Source organism: Engraulis encrasicolus, chromosome 7 (genome assembly GCF_034702125.1).
Source record: "Engraulis encrasicolus isolate BLACKSEA-1 chromosome 7, IST_EnEncr_1.0, whole genome shotgun sequence".
NCBI lineage: Eukaryota > Metazoa > Chordata > Actinopteri > Clupeiformes > Engraulidae > Engraulis > Engraulis encrasicolus.
Genome location: NC_085863.1, coordinates 48,868,808 through 48,881,348, shown reverse-complemented (window position 1 = coordinate 48,881,348; position 12,541 = coordinate 48,868,808). Strand labels below are relative to the sequence as shown.

The following is a 12,541-nucleotide window of genomic DNA, read 5'->3' as shown; positions in this document are numbered from 1 at the left end:
TTCAAATAGCATATTTTTCAAAATGTTCAAGTGTCAGTCACAAAATTAGAGCTGAGCAGAGTTTGGACTTTCCAGAAGGACAGTGTTGATCAAAATTCAGCAATAAGTTAATGCAAAACAACAAGTACGATGTCTTGAAATGGTCATACCAATCTTGAGATAACACCCATACTTGAAAAAGAATTAATTTATTTGAACCAGGATGTCTACAGAAGACAGATGAGTAATCTGACTGAATTAGAGGGGTTCTGGATAGAATAATTGGCAACTATTCAGTAGCACCAGGCAGTTGAAACTTGTCTTCTTGTATAGCAAGTATCCAAAGGCCATTAGATCAGCAAAGGTGAGCTCCACTTCATATTAATGGCATACCTTCTTTGGGGTGCCCATATTTATGCACACGCATATTTTTGTTTAAATCCACATAACATTCTTTCTATAACACCTATGAAAATTCTTCCACTGCTGAAATGTTTCTATTTCCCTACAGTTTAACATATGGAAGTTGCTACTTGAAAAGCTCAACGAGAAATAAACCGATGTAATGATCTTCCAAAAGGGTGCCCAAACTTTCTCATGGCACTGTACATCCAGTGTATCCAGACTGGTATTGAATGATCACTTAAATCCATAAAGCCATCAAATAAGATCTGTACATGCATTTAAATTTACACAGAAAGACCTACATACACTGCAACATACAGTACCGCACGTTCAGAGACAGTGAGAGAGAGAGAGAGAGAGAGAGAGAGAGGAGAGAGAGAGAGAGAGAGAGAGAGAGAGAGAGAGAGAGGTCTAAACATAGGAAAACAGCTATACATTATATATACGGTTGAGTCAAAAAATTAAGTCAATCCAGTGTATCCTGACTGGTATTAAATGATCACTTAAAAGTCCATGAAGCCATCAAATAAGACATGTACATGCATTTAAATTCGCACAGAAAGACCTGTCTACACCTATACAACATACAAAGTCCTAAAACACCTATAGCCTATACTACACGCACACGCACACGCACACGCACACACACACACACACACACACACACACACACACACACACACACACACACACACACACACAGTAAAGCTCACACAACATTGGTTCGGCAGCATCCCAGCCGAAAACATGCACAGAAAATGGTGCAAGGCACAATGTTTACAGCACAGCTACATTTCTTAGAATTGCAGGGGCTTTTACTCTTGCAACCACATCTGATCATCTGTAAAATGTAGTCTGGTGCCACTTTGACATTTTCTGGAACACTTATTGGTATAAGTGCTTTGTTGCATGGGTCTTTCTTCCATCCAAATTCTTCAGGAGATAGTTCAGATGGAGTGTGAACCAATGTCCTCCACAATATTGCTTGAAAATGAGCCCTTTTCACATTCTCAAGAAATGCCTCTGTTGTTGGTGGAAGAGCAGCCAGGTTAGGTGAAGATAAATGACCTTTCCCATTCTTTTTTCCCCATACCAGCAACATTGTATGTGACATGCTGATACTGTCTGGAATGCCATAACATGCCGACACAAAGTTAGTGTCCTCACTGGAAAGTTGTTGGAATGGTGCCAGCACATTACCAATTGATGTCAAGTGATATCCAGCTTTTAGGGTCTTGATAACAGAGCCCTTACCAATACCAAAATAGGATGCCACAGCGTCACACCCTGATATGGCATGGGCTGGTAAAAGGTCAATTACAATGTCATTTTGTGGATTTACATTTTTAATTTTATCTCTTTCCATGTTAATACGACCACCACTGAAATTATGTACATTGTAGGCAAACAAATAATCAGCCAAAAATTATGTAATTATTACTTACAATTTTTATTTTGTGTTACAACAGCACAGGAAGAGTAAATAGCAATGTATGAAATGGTGAAATTCTGTGTTGAATTAGTAATCCTCCAATATTCACCTAAATGTTACACATTTCTGCTTGACAAACAGCTAGTTATGTAATTGTCTAAAATGTATTTGGTACGAGGACACTTTCTCCACTTTGATGTGGCAGGCCTACCACCCAGAATGCTCTATGGTTAATCATAGTGCAGTTATGAAGCTGTCAAAAGCTTGTGGACTATGGCTTCAGCGAAATCAACATGAAAGGGTTAATGTCTGAAATCGGCACATCACCCACTCTTATTCTGATGGGTAAGTGTTGGACAACTACAAACAGCAAAACCAAACAACCCACTATGAGATATAAAGCCACGTTTGGCGAAATGTTGGCCTTTGTGTCTCCGACTTGGAAAATCAGGCTTTTTGGGTGAATGCCCCGCCCCCAAACATGCATGACCCCACCCCCACTGATGTCCATACCTCACCACCTGTTCTTATACACATCCCACCATGTAAGCAAACACAAAATAAGTATGGTATAGGGTATTTGGTCAGCATAACATGAATTGGGAGCCAAAGACTGTTGTAATCTATGGCTGCAGCACATCAAGCATAAAAGGCTCAATATCTGAAAATGCTCAAGGGATATCACCGGGCATCGTCTGGAATCTTAATAGGTACACCTTAGGCAACCACAAACTGCAAAGAAAAAAACTTTATCAGACGAAACTGGGTTCGGCTGATATTTGGCTTTTGGCTGCCGGACTATCACACTTCCATAAAACATTATAAAAACACTTAAAAGATGGAGAAATAAGATATGCACAATGTGAAAAAAATATCTGAAAATACTGTATATAAATGTGACATACGGCCAGTATGGCTATCTGTGGTTCCTATTGGAGACACCTGAAGTAACCTCAAATTTGAGTTGTCGTTGACGTAGCCTACCTTTCTTTCAAAGAGGTGTGTCAAAAGTCAACTGCCTGTTTTCTTTTTTAATTTAGCATTGCTAACATGTTATTGGGTTCGTCAGTACGGTCCGTCAGGGATAAAAGAATTGACAGCAGCAGACACATTGACAATTTCTTGTATGTGACACTTGCCTCTTTTGCGTCAGCGTTCATGTGAAATGAACAGCAGGGGCGTGTTTGACAGGCGTCATTTCAATGACACTCACGTTTCCTGCCTCAGCTAGGCGGGTTCTTGACATATGACGGATGAGATACATCTGCTGTCATTTTGGTTTTTCCAGACTTATTAGACTTTTGTCATATTGTCATTCAAAGCGTACCTCACCGTCAGGTCAGCCTTGCATCAACTGCCTGTCCCTAGATACTGAACATTTTGGACACCATTATCATCATCGGTATCATCATCACTGTTATTATCATCATCTTCATCACCGTCATAATAATCACCATCGTCATCATCATATTCATCATCGCCATCATCACCCTCACCTCCATCCTCATCTAGCCACCCCCATACTGTACCTCTATATTTCACCGTCTTTCTATCTCTAGTTTATTATATTCGTAGTATTCATACTTTATTGACTTGACTATATACCATTGACAATTGATACATTGATATATTGACATTGATGGCCCTGCCGTGGCCTAATGGCAGGGCACTGGGTTACTATGCCGGCGATTCCGGCCCGGGTCGTGTTTGGAATCTGCATGTACTTTTTGCAAATCAACTTTTTGCAAAAGTTTTGCAAATGAACTTTTCTACAGTTATGTACAGTTTGTATAAACGTTATTACTGGCTCTTGGCCCAATAGTAAGACATGTATAAAAGAAAAGAGAGGAGGAAAAACAAAGAAGGAAAAACACTGATGTATGAATATATACAAACATACTCAATCATGCCAGTCTTAAAAGGCATCCATACCAATGTTTCCACAGATATGATTGCATATGATGCAGTTTAGCACAGGTTTCCCCCAAGAGAGCAAGAAAGTTTGCTGTCTATTACACAGGAATACACAATATAATCTCATGTAGACTATGCATTTATAAATAGGGAGCCGTGGAGGTCATGACATGGGCTGAGGTACTGAATTTAATGTCCATGGGAAACCTATATCACTTTTTTTTTAAAGTATTTTTGGGGGGCTTTTCAGCCTTTATTGTTTTTTTTGTGAGACAGGATAGTGGAGGAGAGACAGGAAGTGAGCTGGGAGAGAGAGATGGGGAAGGACCGGCAAAGGACCTGGACCGGGAATCGAACCCGGGTTGGCCGAGTGGTAAACGTGTGCCCCACCATATCAGCCACAGTAGGGCCACCTATAGGCTATCACTTGATCTTATACACAATCTTTTGATCTGGAGGTGACAACATGCTCAGTATGTCTCTAAGTCCTCTTATATGTGCAGTATTTCATTTTCCTTTACACAGTAACAGAGTACTGAGTGCAAGCAGTCTTGTTTGTGAGTGTGTGTTTGTGTCTGTAAGTCATTTTGTAGGCGACATCACTTTCCTTTTCACGGAAGGAGGTTACTGGGTGCAAACAGGCTTGTTTACGAATGTTGGTTTGCATCTGTGCATCCTTTTGTATATATACAGAACAGAACCACTGGTTGCTGGTACTGGTTGCAAATGGGCTTGTTTGCGAACATTTGTCAGTTGTGTCTGTAAGACCTCTTGTGTGACGGGTGCTCCGCCTCATCCAGAGAGATATCCACTATGCTAATGCTCGCTGAGCTCCTCAGCCCTGGCCAGAGAGCAAAGAGAGAGGGAGAGAGAGAGAAAAACAGAAAGAGAAAGTGAAAGCGAGCATGACGGGAGGGAAGAACAGAGCGTAAGTGTGCAAGAGGAGAGGAAGAGAGACAGGGTAAGAGAGTGTGGTTAGCTGTGCCATCCTCATCTGAAAGAGCTGGCTAGCAGGCTGGCTGTCCGGGCGGCCCCAAGCCGTCTCTCTCTCTCTCTCTCTCTCTCCCTCTCTCTCTCTCTCTCTCTCTCTCTCTCTCTCTCTCTGAGGGAGAGGATAAATGGACATCCATGATGCAGGGTCTCCGCAAGCTCCATGAGCTGCCCAGCCCGGCTCCCTTTTCTTGGACGCTTCCCTACACTCCCTCCCCTTCCCACACTCGGGGAGAGGCTCGCTGGCATCTTTAAAACGGCTATCTGGCACGACACACAGGCAGAGGAGACCAGAGAAGAGCAAGGGGGGCACAGGTCCAAAGGAGAAGGGAGGGAGAGAAAGAACATTTAATCTCTTTTCCTCAGTCTTGCCACCCGCGCACCCGTTCTGGGCTTTGCAGGACAGAGCCATGTCTCCCCTCTCCTCCCGCACTATCTAGCATAGCTTTTGGGCATAACAAGCAAGCTCAAAAGCAGATTTTTAACTTGCGTGTGCAAGTCTGAGGAAAGGATACTGTAGGACCGGCCTATATATTTTTTTTCATTCTGCACTCTCTGCCAAAAAAGCAAGATTTTTATACTGTTGATATGCTACATGTAAGCTTCCGTAAGAGTTTCTACCAGAGATAGCGTTTGAAATGAGGTCAGACATTTTGGTCTTATATCATATCAGAGCAGCCTGTAATGATTGTAGTTTAAAGCTGACAGGGCTATATATTTAAGTAAAGTATTAATATGCTTATATAATCCCTTTAAAAATGTACTGTATTGCACTGCCGGTGCATGTATATTCTCCAATATAGATAATATTCCATAATATAGAATAGGATGAAGGCCATATCACCATCATAAAATGGTGTCAAAAGATTCTAAAGTAAATGCGTTCACATGGCCTGGATTGCCTTGTAACATGTTCAGGTCAAGGCATATCAAGCAGCCATTATTACAGTCAAGTGGACCATTCATTTTTTCCACCTCCTCTAGACTATAATGGAGGGTAATTCCGGTATCCACGGGTGCATGAGTCTAGAAAATTAGAGTGGGGTTGAATGCTAGTTCTACTTTGAAAAATACATTTTTGCCATCGACAGTACCTAATGAGCACGTTTCTGCCGTATAATTAGCCTAAATTTGCTTAAAGTGGACATTGTTCCGGATGGACTTTTTTCTTCTTCAAAGTTTCTTGAACTCAGTATCGGTATAAATCGGTATAAATCTCCCCTCATATAACTTCTCTAACAAGCACATTCACAGCCAAGATTGCAATGGGAAAAAAAATGCAATATGCTATCACATATTCCAAGTTCACATCCATGATATCTTTAGGCCTATGTGTCTTCACAACACTGCATGGTATAAAAAATGTTGAAAATCCTTTTCTAAGGATACAATATTGTTCCTTATGAATTTTCCCCTTATCTGTTTCCCAAAGCATATGTTCGTGCAAACTAACTTGATGTTAACCAACCAATTCTACGCTACCATAGTACCAACAGAGTCCCAACAAAGTTTGAACATGGCGGGTGGAATCTCAGTTGTTTGACGTGTATCGCACATATTGTAAAATTGAAAGCGAGAAACAGACAGTTTGTAATCCAAGGAGCTGGTTGCATAACGCTTCATATGAGAAGAGAATGAAATTGCATTTGGAATCATAATGCCACTGACACAGCGCACAGAGCTAGAGCTGTCAATCAGAGTGAGAGCTGTCAATCATGAGCGCATGCAGCACTCAACTTGGAATGTCAGCAGAATGTCAGAGTCTAAACAATAAAATTACAATAAACCTAAGGCCTCCTGTGAATACACAGCATGTGCTATAAGTCTACGTAAGATTATCTGAGTCATCTTAGAGCACTTTTGCTATTTTTAATAGTCTAATTTAAAGTGATCCTTTGATTCATAGATATGCCTTTTGTTAACAAGTGATTTCCAAACAAGGGGTAATTTTTTATTTGTCTAAATTATCCCATCTACACCAAGTTGCAAGCATCAGGGTAAAATTATGGACGGCCCAAATTTGGCTTTACAGTCATTTACCGTACCGAAATGCAGCTGAAATTTGTTGTTGTTGTTGTTTCTCTGAATTCTGACAATAAACGAGACCATCCGAACACTTCTGAACCCATCGTGGTTTGCACTGTGCTGGTTCAAATCAACTTGGTTCAGACCAAGCTGGTAGGCCTTCTATAACTTCGGGTCATTTTTTGAATGTAGGTTAGTTCACACTTGCATCGTACCATATTGGGGTAATACTAACTTGGTTGGTTGTTTGGGAAACGCTCCCCTGTGTAGTTCTCATAGAGCAGGGATGTCAAACTCAGGCCCGGGGGCCAAATTTTGCCCGCGGAGCCATTTTATTTGGCCCCGCGAGATCATTTCATAACTGCATTACAGTTGGCCCTCATACACCATTCATGTATAGCGTAACATGACTTGAACATGAAATTTGCTCTGTCACAGGATGTGCAGACACATTCTAACTAACTAATATGATTGGAAACAGTGTATGTCAATAAATAATTGTTGAGTTCGGCCCGCAACTTTGTTCCAGATTTTTGTTTTGGCCCTCAGTCAATTTGAGTTTGACACCCCTGTCAAAGAGAAAGCTACTCCAAGAGCTTGGAGAGTCAAGGCCATATAGCTACTATAGATATACACGTAGGTGTACAATTTCAACCAGAACAATTTACCGCACTTCCTCATTATCAACATATTTCCTGCCAGAAATCTATATTTCTGTTAGCCTGATTATCATCGACTTTCAAATCTCTTCGAGGCTTGGTCTTAATAACAATGAACATTTCCCAAATGGCATGGTTGACCTACCTCCCTTGGTTTGCGACTGGTTGTTTGCTTCCCAACAAAGTGGGAGGAGGTCCCAATTTTTCTGGAGCTCAGAAACGATATTGCTCCTGGCCTGACTAGAAGCAAAGCTGAAGGTGTTGCGTCACTAGGAGGGCGCAGCCTGGCTATCTCTCTGTAGCACTCTATCAACATTTGCAAGGAACTGTCTATGTAGACACACGTCTGTATTGTATTTGTGCCTGAAGCTGCCACAGTCTCTGACATTATAATGGCCTCAGATGGCTCCAGACGGGGAGGCCGCAGAAGGAGACAAAGGCGTCCGTTTTCCCGGATCCAGGGAGAGGAAGGGGCTCAGACTCGGTTCCTCTTTACATTTTATATATTGGTGGAAGGGGGGGCTTTTCAGGTGACTTTGTCCTCTGCCTAGCCAAAGCTGTCAGCTGGCTCCCAGTAACAACAGCAGCACATGAGTAATAATGAAGGGCAGTTGTCTTTTCAAAGCAACACCTCTTCTTTGGTGACCACATTGGTGTTCTCCGGTCCACACTGAACCCAGTTCAGTTCAGGCCACACTCTCTGTCACGCATCACATCACATCACTTCCAGCAATCACATTAATCCAGGGCACTCAGTGTGTCACACATTGTGCCAATAATTAGTGAAGTGAAAGTGTGTGTGTGTGTGTGTGTGTGTGTGTGTGTGTGTGTGTGTGTGTGTGTGTGTGTGTGTGTGTGTGTGTGTGTGTGTGTGTGTGTGTGTGTGTGTGTGTGTGTGTGTGTGTGTGTGTGTGTGAGAGAGAGAGAAAAAATAGAATATGCTATGAAAAAATTACTCTTGGTGTGAATGACGGATGTTCAAAAGTTCAATATACTGTATAGCGTTAGTGTAACTCAAAATAATCAGCTAAATCACTCTTATTTGCTTAATGGACTTCAGCCTATTACTGCTGATATTGCAGGCTATGGTTTTTAAATTTGATTAGAAAATGTTCTCAGAATATGCAATGTTCTGCCATTTATTAAGCCTGGCATTTTCTCCCAGTAAGGATATGTAAAGCATGGCATACCTGTTAAAAAAAATCTTTGAACCTTGAATCAAGTGTAGGCATATGCCTACCTGCTGCTAGTGTCATGTGTGGTTACCGTGGAAACCAGGAATGCAGAGCAGGGCATTTTCTCGGCTTCTGTCTCAGAGAGTGGTTGAAGCACATTCTAAAGAACTCATCTGAATGCTTAGGCCCTTTGTGTTCTTTGTCTTTGCGTTGTGTTCAAGGCTATGACTGAATAATGTACATTATATAGGGGATTTAGGTTTGTTGAAAAACTGAGAATGGAAAGTCAGATTTGTGTTATTTGTGATATGTCAGAAAATATATAAACATCTTGCTCTTTTTTCCATATCTTTTAAAAAATATATATGCTACATGAATGATCTTTAATATCTGATAACTTCTGTCTTTGTGAGAAAAATGGATGTTGCCATTTATTGAACAATATCAAAAATCAAGTGGCCAAATAGGCTACTTTGAGTTGATGTGTTTTGAAGGATACAGAGATTTATTTTCATTTCAGACTGAGTTGAGACTGCAATCATCTTCTGTTTCTCACAGATCAAAGTTCTGGTATACCACGTATGGCTGTGCTGTGCACATCTCCTTTCATGCATCTTGCCATGAACCAAGGATGCCGTTGGAGTCTAGCGCACTTTCAAAGGAACTTCAATAAAGCTGTAACACGGCCTATAGCCTACAATATTCATGTTTTTATTCCATAGTGTCCTCCCTCTCAGAGTAGGCGTCAGTGTAAAGAACTGATTGACTAACCTTTGTCGAGCCTTGGCGAAAGGACTGTGAATCACAAGTATAAAAAAGTTAGAAAAGAGAAGACAAAAGTTTTTTAAAAGTAAAGAATAAAGATGGTTAGCTTATAAGTCCAAGTCCTACTTTTCTTGTGATTAAGTTTACCATCTTTATTTATTGTTCAAGCAGTACAATAGTCTTAAAGTCTGAAAGCCAGGCAGAGTTCATGGGTAGCTGAGGGTTAGACCTGTGTTTTAGAATGCTTCTCTTGGCAGTTGCCGAGTCCTACTCACACTCATTCAGCCATTCAAGCTACTATATGTAGAACTGCCCTTGATTGGTATCCGCTCCGTTGGTATGGATTGAAAAAGAAAGCAATAAATCAAATGATAATAATTATTATTGAAAAATGAATAAAACACAGCAAGAAAAGGAAATAATTAAACCTACAGTACACGTACTGTATGTAACTTCAGAGACACACCAGACTGCATGTGTGAAATAAAGATGTGTGCCGTCTATTCACTGGGTCCCGTTTTGTTTTCCACACGTCCAGCCTACATGGAGGTGGCACCTATGCATGTCAGGTACTTCCTGTCAGGGGTTCAGTACAGAGGTATGTATAGCCAAAGCATCTGTGTCTCTACATGTATCTGTGTCTCCTTCCCATGGGCTAATGTGTGGCTGGCCTTTCTTCCCTTCCTTCTTGCCTTTCTCCCTTGTTAGATCTGTGGACTTCCTGCTTCCTCGTTGTTTGAAAAAAAAAAACAACACCAACAACAGAGCTTCCCCCTGTTCTTTTATCCCCTCATGTGTTGTGTCCCGTCTGTTGTGTTTTTACTGATAAAAAATCCGCCAATCTCCCTTCATTACACTGCCCTCTATACCTGGTAATGTTTACACTGAAACATAAAAGTATACGCCTCGATGGAACGAAAATGAGACGGGTTGTTGTGATTATGCTCCATCTTGTGTAGTTTCAGCATGTTTCCCCGTAACTGAATATGGCAGCCATTGAGACTTGAATTGTGAAACCTGACCCTATCCTGTGTCTAGGCCATTGTGTAGCCCTCCTTTGGACTAGAAATGTATGTTACATTTCTAATAAGAGCTGGGGGTACCAGTAGACCCCCCCGCCCCCTTTAATAAGAGCTGGGGGTACCAGTAGACCCCCCCGCCCCCTCTAATAAGAGCTGGGGGTACCAGTAAGACACCCCAACCCCCCCACCCCATTAAGCAGGCAGGTACCCACAGTATTGGTCTTACTGTAGGGCTACTGTATGTGCCAGTGAATTCTCGTGTGGAGGACGTTTTAACAAGCTCCCTTCAATTGGCCATTGATTAATTTTGGTGGATGAAAATGGAGAAACAGCAGATCTCTTCCTAATGGATGATGGATGTCAAAACAATGCCATTTAGCCCCAGAGCACAACAATCTGTCACCGCTATTGGTCCTTTTCCCAGGCCAGCACACTGTTTGCGCACAGCAGGCTGTGCTTGGAGTCAGTGGATTGCAGTTTGCACAGAGACAAAACTAGGTATCAGTTCGGCACAATTATGGCATATAAACGTACATTGATATTATTAAATACTGCTTAGTTATTTTTGAGATAATAATGTAAGATGTCTGTTTTTCTAGTCCAGTAATGTCCCTAATTGTAACTGACACAATGTTCAACCAGATACTGTATCTAGATGTGGTGCACACAATAATCAAGAAACTAGGCCTACTTTCATTACATTACACTTAGCAGAAACGTACACTTATTTTAGGTACAGGTTATTAGTTACAGCTCATAGAGCAATGTGAGGCTCGGCGCCTCGCTAAAGGGTGCTGCGGCAGCCATGTTTCTTCAAGCAAAGCATAGTCCTTTGACTGATTGCAGCAGGAGATTGCTCTTTAATTACGGTGGGAAATATAGGGGTTGCGGTTGGCTAATTGATTTCTTTTCCCCAAAGGATTCCAACTTAATTGGGTATTTGTTGTTTTATTGATTTCTGTTTGATGTTAAGTTTTAATTCAGATAATTGCATTTCCCTTTGCAAGTGGTAAGAGAAAAGAATAATCAAATGTAGGCAATCATACGTGTGGAAACGCCATTATTATCTCTACTACAACTACTTCTCTATTTTAATACATTTTTATATATATTTAAGTATTTTTGGGGGGGCTTTTCAAGCCTTTATTGTTTTTGTCATGACAGAACAGTGGAGGATAGACAGGAAGCGAGTTGGGAGAGAGAGACGGGGAAGGGTCGGCAAAGGGCCCGGGCCGAACCTTGTTCGGCCGCGTAGTAGATGAGTTGCCTACCATTAGCGCCACGGTTGGGCCTACTAATACATTTTCATGGGCTTCTTCAGTGCCTTTATTTCGGATAGCACAGTGAAGAGAGACAGGAAATGAGTGGGAAGAAAGAGTGATAGGGAAAGATCAGGAAATTACCTCAGGTCAGATTCGAACCCGGGTCCACGGTGTAATGGTACAGCATCTCTCAGCCCACCGACCCACAGCGCCCCCATCTACAGCTACTTCTAATACTTTCACTTCTTTTATACACCAATAACAACATATTATGATAAAAAAACAGCATCTACTTCTAATATAAAAAAAGCCGCGGGGGAGTGTAAAAATGTCAAGGAAACTGTTCAGGCTTAAAGAGTTAGTGGTGTTGAGCTGCGTCCAGCTTGCGAGCGTGGCCCATCTGTCTCCGGCTCTAAAGTTTGAGCTGTTTGTGATGGTGTGGTGGCCACAGTGGGGAGTGAGAGGGAAAATGAGCCCCAGAAAGATTTTATGCACACAATATGCTACCATCTAAATAGAAAGGATAATGACCACGGATAAAGGCTATTTTTTAGTTGTTGATTTATTTTGCAGTCCTGTTTGTTATTTCAAACATTCATTTCCAGTTTTACAGCAGTTCATTTCAAATGTGCAATACCAAGACTGTCTTCTCTTGAAATGTTGTGAATCTCTTGAACCTACCTTTCCTACCCCTGTCACACACCTTGTTTTGTATAAGTGGCCAAGTAGTACTACAAGTGGTAGTCTATGTTTTTTTCCAATGTAATCCAATGTAATCTAGTAATTTCTAATCTAGTGAAATCTAATCTAATCTAATTTAATCTAATGAAAAATCTTTTCTGTTCTATTCTATTCTATTCTATTCTATTCTATTCTATTCTATTCTATTCTATTCTTTTCCACTATACTCTGT

The 12,541-nt window shown here is 41.3% G+C and overlaps 1 protein-coding gene across 1 annotated transcript in view; it reads left to right on the top strand.

The window, feature by feature from the left end:
* The window catches only part of tenm2b (teneurin transmembrane protein 2b), a 268,527-nt gene that overhangs the window by 10,472 nt on the left and 245,514 nt on the right, over positions 1–12,541 (top strand). The gene's annotated exons all lie outside the window — the stretch shown is intronic.